The 11815-nt window shown below is 37.4% G+C and overlaps 1 pseudogene across 1 annotated transcript in view; it reads left to right on the forward strand.

The window, feature by feature from the left end:
• Positions 1–11614, forward strand: part of LOC309863117 (translationally-controlled tumor protein-like) — a 34930-nt pseudogene extending 23316 nt beyond the window's left edge. Inside the window, exons 4-5 of the transcript in view lie at positions 3215–3317; positions 11094–11614. The product of the transcript in view is annotated as a translationally-controlled tumor protein-like (transcript). The remainder of the gene's footprint in view (positions 1–3214; positions 3318–11093) is intronic.
• Positions 11615–11815: the final 201 nt, after the last annotated feature.

Here is an 11815-nt window from a genome sequence, read left to right on the forward strand (position 1 = left end):
AGTTTACAATCCTCAGCTGGCTTTTGATATTGCTGGCTAGTTAATGAACAAGTTTGTTGATTTTGCACAGAACTTGGAATTCAATTTAAAACAATGATAGGTAATTGAGCAAGTAATAGAATCTGTGATCTCCAGAAGCATTGAAGTGACCCTCCCAACATCTACACTTTTAAATACTAGAGGAAGTGAGAGATACCCGGGATGGAAGGAATCATTAATTTTAAAAGAGTGAGCTCCTCTATCAACTGTTGGTGATCACCCAAATATCATCACCAGACACATTTTGGTTGTGGTATTTAGCACAAGAAATTTTTCTCAAGATTAAGCTGTAAATGGATTCTTCTTTGAATCTCACTGCAAATTCTCCGCATTACAAAGCAATTTGCAGAACCCAAATCTATCATGACTCTGGTATAAAACCTGATTAATAGTCATTATAAAAATAGAAATTCAGTTCCTTTATGCTATAGTTCTCTTTATAAATCCTAGCACCATAGTTATTTTTTCCATTAAACCATTGACCATTAGATTTAAATTTAACTCAATTTATTTATGATACACTAATTGGAGTCTCTTTCTGTCACATCTAACCAAAAGCAGTTTGATCCTATCACACCTTTATTTATTTAGGTTTTTTTTTTTCTCCCCTAAACAATATATTTTTTAGTTTATAAGCATGCACTTTTCTAGACTGTTTGAAGATATTTTACATTTTTAATTAAATTTCTAGAACAACATCGATAAATAATAGTATTTAAAACATGTGATATTAAGATTCCTTTGAATATTTATAGACATACAGTCCCTAAAGGATATAATATAAGGGTAATGAATAAAACTGGGAAGGAAAAATAAATAAGAAAATGAGCTACGGTAGATATTATTACAAACATTTATTGCAATGATTATTACAAATATTTATTGCAATGATTAAGATGTTCATATTCTGAATAATAAAACAGAGCCATTAAATTTAATGGAATAATCCTACCTAAAGCTCTGTGTATCTTCTGACATTTTTCATAACCCTGTGGGGAAAAAATATCACTTAAATGAAAACTAGCAATAAACTCATTAAATCACGTCAGGATTTCCTTTCCTTTGTCACGTTTTTGTCTAATGGGCTTTCCCTTTGAACAAGGAAAACAACAGATATGTAACACCTGGTATATCCAAAGTAACAAATGTCATTAAAACTATCTTTTGCTTTTGTGCCTCTTTTTTTTTTTTTTAATAGTTTTGAATCAGATGACTCCAATGCTAGCATAATTTTTTTTTTTTTTTTTTTTTTTTTTGTAATGTATCCATCATGACTCAGACTCTTTCTGAATCAGGGCCTGTGGGCCAGCCATCAACAACATTTTCCTTTTCTAGAACATGAGAGGTCTGAATTTTGCCACAGAGGCCTGTCTGCCAGACAGACAGAACCTGCCAGTGCACACAGGAAGCACGCCTATAATTTGAATGTTTGGCTTTTCATAACTCTGGCTATAAAATAAGAATCATCAAGAAAAAAAAAAAAAAAGTTGGGTTGGCTGCTGGATTTACTACACAGCTGCTCAAGAAATTCTCAGGACTTTTTAAATCTTTGACCATACTAGCAAACAATATAAGTTCACATTAGCAGTTTTAAAAGCATAGCATAACTGTCCAGTTCCACTGATGCGTTCTTTACCTGTGGTACTTCTGAAAAAACTTTAGCCATGTCTAAGATCCTTCAAACACACATACACACTCACACTGTTAATTAAATGTATCTTGCAAATATTTTTGAACACTTCCTAAAGCAAGGAACTCCTTCAATGTTCCTTTGTTTCTGGCCCTTGCAAACATTAGAATTAGTATAATGTATTCCCAGGGGCTATTGGTGTGTTAAACATTCAGTGGGCTTTACGTGGGTATTTTTGATCATAACATCACACTTAATTTCATATTATTTTTCTATTCTGGAGGGAAAGACAATTTATTTTTGTATTTATAGAATGACTTAAGTTTTGAATGAAGAAACTCTACATAAGCATGTCTTATGTCCTTATGTTATAAATACTAACCTCAAATATGTTTTAACACTTTTATTGTAATTCACCTTGATCAATGAGAAAAGATTTTTTAAATCCTGCTTCAGTGAGAATAACTACCTTCCGTAGGACATGAATTTTGATTTGGACTTAAAGAATAGGCTGGATTCTCCCTGCCAGGAAAGAAGGATAACAGCATGGCTGGGTGGGAAAAACGATCCAAGCAAAGGCCTGGAAGAGTAAAGCTGCCTGAATAGTTAGGGAACCTCAGTTTTACAGATAAAACTACGCCGTGGACAGACAGACGGTCAGGGATGAATTTTAAGAGTTTCCATGCCATGCAATGAATTTGGGGCTTGATTCTTCAGAAGTTGGAGGGCTACAGATGCTTTTATGCAAGTCAGTGGCCTGTTTCAGACAAATAATTGTTTGCTCAGAGAAAGGGAGGAGAGAGAAAAAAATGACAATAGAAAAGTCCATTTAAAAATATATGTTTATAAAAAATAAAAAGTTAAAAGTTCAAAAAAAAAAAATAAAAAAAAAAAATAAAAATAAATTGCTATTCAAATAACAATGGTCAAGGTATTTTGGTCTTAATACTTCAATCTCTTTCATCTAATTTTCTTGAAGCCTTTCTTCCTAGCCAGGATTTTAAAAAAATTTATCATGCTGAATTTCCATTTAGCTCATTATCTTTAAACTTAAAATTGCTAGAAATGCCAATAGATTTCCAGTTAAAGGTACAGACCTAAGTGATTTCTAAATGTATATAATCTGCAAATACTAATATGAGACATCTTGCTTTAATTTTAAATCTATTAAAAAGTGTTCAAACTCTTCTCTTCTTGAATAATAAAGTCACTTTCTACTTTTGCCCAATTCCTGATGCCCTAAACTCTCAATCACATTTATAAGAAATACAGTTATATATTTTTTAATTATATCAAAGTAAAGTTTATTTCCTTTTTTTTTTTTTAAGATTTATTTATTTATTTGAGAGAGAGCGAGTAGAGAGGTGGAGAGAGAAGCAGACTCCCCAGTAAACAGGGAGCCTGACATGGGACTCCATCCCATGACCGTGGGATCATGACCTGAGCAGAAGGCAGACGCTTAACTGACTCAGCCACCAGGTGCCCCCATAAAGTTTATTTCTTGGACACAGTATGATTTACTTGATTTTGTGAAATAAATTCTAGGGAAAGATCGGAATATATCCAAGAGCTATTATGAAGCCAAGACCAGTTGGCTGGCACATTTTATTCCAGGTCTCACCCCTCACTGCTGTGTTTCCTACAACCTGTAAAGATGTCCCTCTTTCATCATCAGAGTCCAAAGGGACAATAACAATTACTGCAATAGGGAGCAACAGGCTAGGGAACTGATCTGCCGTCTTGACGAACTGCTCCAGTGGGTGGCTGGTTTAATCAATGTTAAACTTAGACTGGGCCAACGCTAGGGCTCGCCACTGGCTGTAGAGATTAAGTGGAGTCAGGAAAGATAAGTTGCAAGGCAGGTACTAGATCAGGTTCTGAGGCCTAGAGTCTAAGCCAAAAGCCAGGGAGCACCCTAGTCCAACACCCTACAGAGCTTCAAGGACAAGCAGAATCTGAAAAAGGTGTATATACCTCACAATAAGAGGACATTTAAAAAGAGATAAAAAGGAAATGAGGGAAGAACTTCATGCTTTGGTTTTCTATCCCCTTTGTGGGGAGGGAATGACAAGTACAAAGGCAGGAAACAGCAAGGAGGCCAGTATGGCTGGAGCAGAGTAAAAGAGTATAGAGTGGGAGTAGCTGGACTCAGAGAGGTAGCCGAAGGGAGAACATGTAGGGCTTTGAGGGTCAGAGAAGAGGCTTTGGATTTTACAGAGTGCAGAAAGAAATGACATAATCTGACATGTTCTTTAAAATTCACACCAACTCCTGGATGAAGAATAGATTGGAGGCATCTAGAGCAGAAGGAGGGAGACCAGTTAGTGACTTGCAGTAATTGAGGCAAGGGTTAATAGTGTCTTGAATGAGAATGGTAGCAATGGAGATATTGAAATGACAGATGGAGGATATATTTTGAGGTACAACCAACAAAATTTGCTGATGGGTTGGATGGGAGATGAAGAAAAGAAATAAGAAAGACTGTGGAGTCTTGTCTTAAGCAACTTCAAAGATAAAAGTTTTCTTTAACTGTACCCTGACTTATAGAGACTACTGAAAGAGCAGATTCACATGTTTAGGGCGAGGGATCAGGTGTGTGGTTAGGGACAAAAAGAGTCTGAGATGTTTATTTTATCCGTGTGAACATGTCAAGTGTGTAATTGTATGTACAAAAGTGAAGTTGAGGAGAAAAGCCTAGGCTGGAGTTGTGAACTTTGGAATCTAACAGTATAGATATCATTGAGCAACATTAAATTAGATAGAAATTACTTGAGAAGTGAATGTAATTAAGGAACAGTGGTGTTCCAAAAACTGAGTTTGGGAGGTTCCTAGAGTTAGAGACTGAGAAAATGAAGAGGAACCCACTGCAGACAGGGAAATGATGAGTGAGACAGGAGAGAGTGTTGTCCTAAAATCCAAGAGAAGATAGTGCTTCAAATTAAAAGTACGAATTGACTGTGCCAAATTCTATGAGAGGTCAGGTAATTTGAGGACTAAAAATAGACTGTTAGATTGAGTAACAAAAGGTCACAAGTGGCCTTGACAAGAGTAATTTTAGCTGACTAGGGAAGAAGGACTTGTGGTGTGGGTTCAAGAGAGAATTTAAAATAGAGTATAGACAATTCTTCCTTGAGTTTTTCTACAAAGCGGTATAACATGGACAGAAGATGTTATAAAAATGGTTTTTATTTTTGTTTTCTAGGTGAAAGATACTATAATATATGTGTATGCTGAATTAGATGATCCCATGGAGACTGAATATTATGATATGGAATGATATGGATTCCATATGATGGAATGGAAGGGCAGTACCCCTGGAAAAAATGGATGCTTGTACGTTCTGGGAGTAGCCAGCAACCTTGTTGGGGAACGGAGTGGGACTTGTGCAGTCAATAACTCACATTTAGCTCTTCTCCCTCTCTGAATTCTCCCTCATCCTAACCAGTCATACTTTATTCTTAGAGTGTCAAACTCAAAATTTCTGACAGCATTAGTATTTCCTCTTCAATTTTTTATCTATTATACACACCTTCTCCCTTTCTTAGAGCTGTTTGTTATGCCTATTAATATTATTAAAAAATAAATTTTAACTCATTGTAAGTACCAACGTAAAACTTTCCTCCTCTGCTCCACCTCCTAAGGTGTCCCTCACCCAGAATCTTTTCCTTTACTATGTCACCATCATGGTAAAATTTAAAGAAAAGGAAATATATATTCTGAGCATGTCAGGTGAGAAAATAAGGACTAATCTTTTTGTTTCATTGCAAATAGAATCATAAATTTTAGAAGGATATTGATTGCTCTGATATTTTGTATTATCTCTCTGTGTTCTAGCTGACCCTTCTGAACATAACCTTTTGCCTTTCTGGTTTACCATATCATCCAGTACAATTCCTACATGGCCAGCCCCAAATCCTGACTTCTGGTTTACTCTGTACCCTCAGCATCCAAGTCTTATCAGGATAGTTGATTTTTGGAGAAGACTTAAATCTCTGGCAAGAGAGTCAGTAGATAAAAGTTAAAGGGAAAGATAGGATTTCTGAGATGATAGTTCATAAGTTTAATCAGCTGAGGATAGCTAATAATAATAGCTCCTGTTTGTTCTGTATCCCATTCAAATTTTTAAATACTCAACTGAGATGTATCTAGCAGTTTTGTCAGAGAATCTGTCTGATCTTAATTACTCTAGACAGAAATTGTTGAGTGTTAAAATAGCTAAACCTGGGTAAGCCCCTAAAGGATTGGTAAGAGTCCAGCAGTTTTGGCAGATTAACCAATGAAACTTAAGTGCCAGGACACATGGGTAGCTCAGTCGGTTTGGCATCTGCCTTCAGCTTGGGTCATGAACTCAGGGTCCTGGGATCAAGTCCCACAATGGGCTCCTTGCAGAGCGGGGAGTCTACTTCTCCCTCTGCCTACTGCTCCCCCAGCTCATTCTCTGCCTCTGTCTCTGTCTCTCTCTGACAAATGGATAAATAAAATCTTAAAAAAAAAAAAAAAAAGAAACTTAAGTGCCAATCTTTCGGAGGTTGTAACCCACAGAATTAAATTTGAATTTTGCCAGTCTGGACTCGTCCCTATATAGACCTTTAATTATATAATGAATCAGCTACTGCTCCATTTGCCTATAAACCTTAAGATAAGCCTATGAAGCATCAAATGAAGTGATGATTTGCAAATTATCTGCCCATTTGGATATGAACCCACCAAACTATATAATCCAAGACCTTGAGTTCTACTGGCTGTAGTTCTTTTATGGGATCATCTGATTTAGCTGGCCAGTTGGATCAAGTTGAATAAATAAATGCTTTATTAAGGATATCTTTATGGACACCAATCCTCACAACCGTTTCGTGTTCCAAAAAAATACCTACTGTTGCTGATGTTACTGTTTGTCTTCTATGTATAGTCAAGTTACTGTCATGTGCATAGTATCAACAACTGAATGTTTTGATCACTGAGTAGCTGGAATCCTTTCATTTGTCCAGATTGAACTCGATACTCCTACAAATGCTCCAGAAGATAAGAATAGGATTCTTTGTTACTTCTAAGATCTGAGGACGGGCTAAAATCTTCCTCTCTCCAGAATGACAGAGAACACCTATTCCGGCCTTACACATTTAAACTTTTGTTAGTGAAGGAGATTTGTATGATTCTCTTGCACAATTTACAGCATAGAATTCACAGCAGGGATCCTATGGTATTTGGACGTGCTCAAACCCAACATGGGCCCTGGATAGTCAACTGTATTCTGCTTAGGGACGGAGAGTACTATGAAGTTAATAATGCATGAGGCTACTTGGCCTCTTATATTCTAGAAGAGTGTTATAATTTAAATAATTTAAATGCAAAATAGAGTATTATATTTTATTACCTACATCAGGATTTCTGAGAAACTTCATGACATTCTAGGATATTTCCATATTTCTTTCTGTCTAGGTAGAATTAGAGTTCTTTGCATATTCTGAGCTGAGATTATTCTCAGAGTATAATTTGCGTATTTTGTCCTAAGTAAGTTTTGATCAAATCTGAATTATATAAGCCATTTTTCTTTTATATCGTTTATGCTCCAGAAAGATATTTTTGTTTTTTTTTAGAAAAGAGTCACATTAATAAATAGTAAATATAGCAACAAAATTAACAACCTTTACTTTCTTCATTTTTATTACTATAGTATTAAATCTGCATTGGCAATAGTTAAACTCTTATAGCTTAGAATGAGAACATAAGCAGAATCAGGAGAGCAATTTGATAGATAAACTAGGACTGACTCCTGGTTTTACATCCTCCTGACTATATAACCTTCCCAGCTTTCCTACCTGTGAAATGACAATAATGTCATCTATTGTTATGATCTGAATGTTTGTGTCTCCCCGAAATTTATACATTAAAATCATACCCCTCAATGTGGTAATATTAGGAGGCAGGGCCTTTGGTGATTAATTAGGTCATGGGGATAGAGCTTTCATGAATGGGATTAGGGCTTTGTAAGAAGCACACAAGAGAGAGCTTGCTTCTTTTCTCTCTCTGCTCTTCCGGTGAGGATAAAATGAAGAGGGCCAGCTGTGAACTTCCCCAGGAACCCAACCATTCTAGCACCCTGATCTCAGTCTCAAGAACTGAGAAATAAATGTCTATTGTTCAAGCTACCCAGTCTGAAGTGTATTTGTGGAGCAGCCCCAGCCGACAACTCGCAAGTCCAGATTGGATACACACAACACCCAGCACAATGCTTATCCATAGGAAACTCTCAAGGGCTCGTAACACTGCTGATGCAGTCTTTTAATCCACTTTAATTCTATCCAGCACTTAATAGGTCCCAAGTCTGGTACCCAGTTGTGTGGATATGATCCACTTTGTGGTGCAAAAAATTGTGGGTCAAGGAGTTCAGTGTGTACTGAGAGAGACAGATACATGAATAATGACAATGAAATGCCATACAAGTCCAATGAGCTATTTGTGAAAATCTCTTTTGGTTACAGAGGAAATGACTAACCATGAGACGTGGAGGTTTGGAAAGGGTTCACAGAGCAGGGGACTTTTGGGCTTCGAGATTCGGCAGGAATTTTCCCAATAAATAAAATTACTTAGTAGAGACGGCCTTAATGGGAAGCAAAGGTCACTGAATTGCTGCTCTTTCACCAGAAATACTAGACCCAAGATTTCTAGTTATCCTCTGCTCTGAAGCCTCTGGGATGAGACTATTTCCTCACCACCACCCCGCCTCCAGCTGCAGGCAAGACCAGCCACCACATGACCTTTAATCACTGTCCTGTGGCTTCTGAAACAAATCCCATCATGCCTCAACACCAGCTCTCCTGTATCACCACGAGAAGTCCGAGGTTCCCAGATGACCCAGTTTCACACAGATGTTCCTCTGCACCCTGTTCCCAGCCTTTACGGATCTGACCATATCTCCCACACTCTTGGCTATCCAAGCCCTTTCACTCAAACTTGTTTCCTGACAACAGAAAAGTCCTCTCCTTCCTTAATGTCTTCAATGAACATGTTCTTCAGATTTTTGCTGATATTTAACGTGGTTCCTGAAAACACTGCTTTCCTGGACCCTTAAAGTGAAGGACTTGTTTTTATTTTTTCCTCTCATGCTTAAGTACTATACAGGCCTGGAGCTTGAGGTAGGGTCCTTTCTGCTTCCTGTTCTTACTTCCAAACACTCCTTTCTCCCTGTGAAACTCTCATGTCTTTTGAAACATACATTCTCATACTGCACCACCCTATATCCTTCCTTGTCAGGCCACATATGGACCTCTGAGTCATTGTTCTTCACTCATTGATACTTTTCCTGCCATTATGGTTTTCTACTTCAAAACCCAGCTAGACGATCCAACTATCACCTTGGCCTTTAAATTCTTTTCTTTCATTAGCTCTGATAATCTTTTTTTCCATTCTTTCTCCATGACCTATATGTCATACCTTCAAACATCTCATTTTGATTGTCATCTCCTGTTCTGTCAGTCTATTCCCTCTAGGACTCCACTCATGTAATTCACCAGCTTATCATGACCACTGATTCTTTGACCCTATAATCCATTTTTATTCATCATAACCCCATGTCTAAACATGTCATATTATCCGGCTTGTTTTTCACAATTCTGCCCTATAATTATTTCTCAAATGAATGTCTTTAACTCCCTTTTTCCTTTTTCCCTCAAGCAATCTTTCCTGCCAAAACCTAAGCTCTGCTGCTCAAATCCACCTATCTGTTGGATGCATTAATCTATCCTGCATTCAAGTGGCTAAATACTCCTAAAGAATATTACATAATCATGCTTATTGGAGTCACCCATGAACAACATCTTGCCCCAAACAGTGGCTATTTAATGTCTTCATCTGTCACTTCCTATGTGAAATCTTTTTCCTAGGTATATTTACTTATTATGGTGTTTTACAACTTTGAGCATGTTTATGTTTAAAACCATTATAAGTACACTTTCACATAGTGTTCCCTCTAGGTAATATTCCATGTGTCAGTGGCATGACCCTTCACAACTTCTTTTTCAGCTCTTCAGAGAGTCCCAAAATGCAGGATTTCCTTACCACTAGCTGGACCAAAACTTTAATTGCCAGAAATTGCTATGCATACTTAGTGTATCAGACATTTGTTTCCTATTGTGTCTTGCCTTGTTTTACCACTTAAAGTCATTAAGAATCTATGGCAAGATCAGTCTTTAAATATCTAGCCATCTAACACTATACTAACATTCTCTCTCACCCTGGTCCCCCATACAAGATTTTGGGCCATGTGCAATTTCCCAACTTCTAATTGTCAGATTTTTTTTTTTAAGATTTTATTTATTTATTTGATAGACAGAGATCAGAGAGGCAGGCAGAGAGAGAGAGAGAGAGGAGGAGGAAGCAGGCTCCCTGCAGAGCAGAGAGCCCGATGTGGGGCTCGTCCCACATCGCTGGGATCATGACCTGAGCCGAAGGCAGAGGCCCTAACCCACTGAGACACCCAGGCGCCCCAAATTGTCAGATATTTTTAAATGACATTTAGCTTCCTGCTATCAGATACTATTAAATGCACTGACCTCAGTTCTCCGAAAGCTCATGAAAGATACATCCTCATCTGAAATCATTGCTTTGTCCTGGGTTTTGAATTTAATAAACCTAAATCTAAGTCTGCTTTAGGAAAGCTGCTTTATATTTACTGCATCCTTTATTGAATGTTTAAGGGGGTGGGGCAAGAGACTATGGAGAAAGTCTCTGTTCCCTTATTTGTAGAATAATAAAAAAAATAGAACAAATATCATGAGATTTTTGTGATGTTTCAATGAGTTACTATACAAAAAATGTTTTAGTAGAATCCTAGCACACAGTAAAAATTCAATAAATGTTGCTTTTATAATTATGATTATTATCTAGACCCATCTCTCAATCCCAGGCTTCACATTGCTAAATGCATGCCAGTCCAAGGGAAAAATACTCATTTTTTTTCTTTGTTAATTGTCCTTGCTCATTTGTCATCTTTTCTTTCCTTCTCTCCAGGCAATCTCTCCCAGTCTTTTATTTGTTTCTCTTCCCAGTAGGTATTTATTGGCCTCTCCCTATCCTTATTGTTAATTGTAATACTTCACTTCAATTACATTATATTCCAATTTCATTAAGATTATCTGGGAAATTTATAAAATAATAAATGTTTAATAACCATCCTAATGGTACAATTGTTTAGAAGTAAAGATTCCAACAAACATTAAAATTAATTTTAACATTTGTTAGTCATAGGAGATCCGTAGTCAGTGTATCTATTTCCCTTTTCACAATTTACCAGAAGCCTTTAGTGCAATGTCTATCCAGTTCTTTGCTCTCTACTAGCTTCCACTTGAGCCCTGCTCCTGCTGCACCACACTTGGAGAGAGTTCTGGGTTCCTGCTAAACCAGAATTGCCCTTGCTTCTTTCAAGTGCCCTCATAGTCATCTGCCAGGGCCTCATCAGCCATGATGATATGTTCTTCAACATCCATAAGATCTGGGAGATCCCAGATCCTATGCCTGGAGGTGGAGGGGAAGATGGTCAGTAGAACAGTGGGTAACACTGATGACTAGATCATTGGTGAAAATGCCACCCGTGAAGACCCCGAGGGCAAAGGTAGCAAAAGCACAGTTGTCACTGTTGTTGATATTGTCATGAACCATCCCTGGAGGGAAAACCAGCTTCACAAAAGAAGCCTACAAGCACCTCAAAGATTACACAAACATAACCAGAGGCAGACTTGGAGAACAGAGACCAAAAAGAGCAAAACCTTTTATGACAGGGGCTGAAGAACAAACCCAGCACTTTCTTGCTAATTCCCCAAACTACCAATTCTTTATTGCTAGTAAAATGAATCCAGATGACATGGCTGCTTGACTGGACTACTGTGAGGCTAGTGTGACCCGGTCTATGATTTTCTTAAGGACGGCTTAGAAATGGAAAAATGTTAACCAATTTGGCTGTTACTTTGGATTTATCACCTGTTGTCGTAATGACTGCTGCTTTTCATCCGTACAACACCAGGACTTAAGACAAATGAGACTGAAGCCATCTTGAGCTTTTCGTTAATTTGGGGCTTGATTTACTTAGAGCAGAGGCATTATTTTAAGGGGAAAAAAACCACATCATATAGGTTGTCTAAAAATAAAATG

The sequence above is a fragment of the Mustela nivalis genome, assembly GCF_964662115.1.
Source record: "Mustela nivalis genome assembly, chromosome: 4".
Taxonomy (NCBI): domain Eukaryota; kingdom Metazoa; phylum Chordata; class Mammalia; order Carnivora; family Mustelidae; genus Mustela; species Mustela nivalis.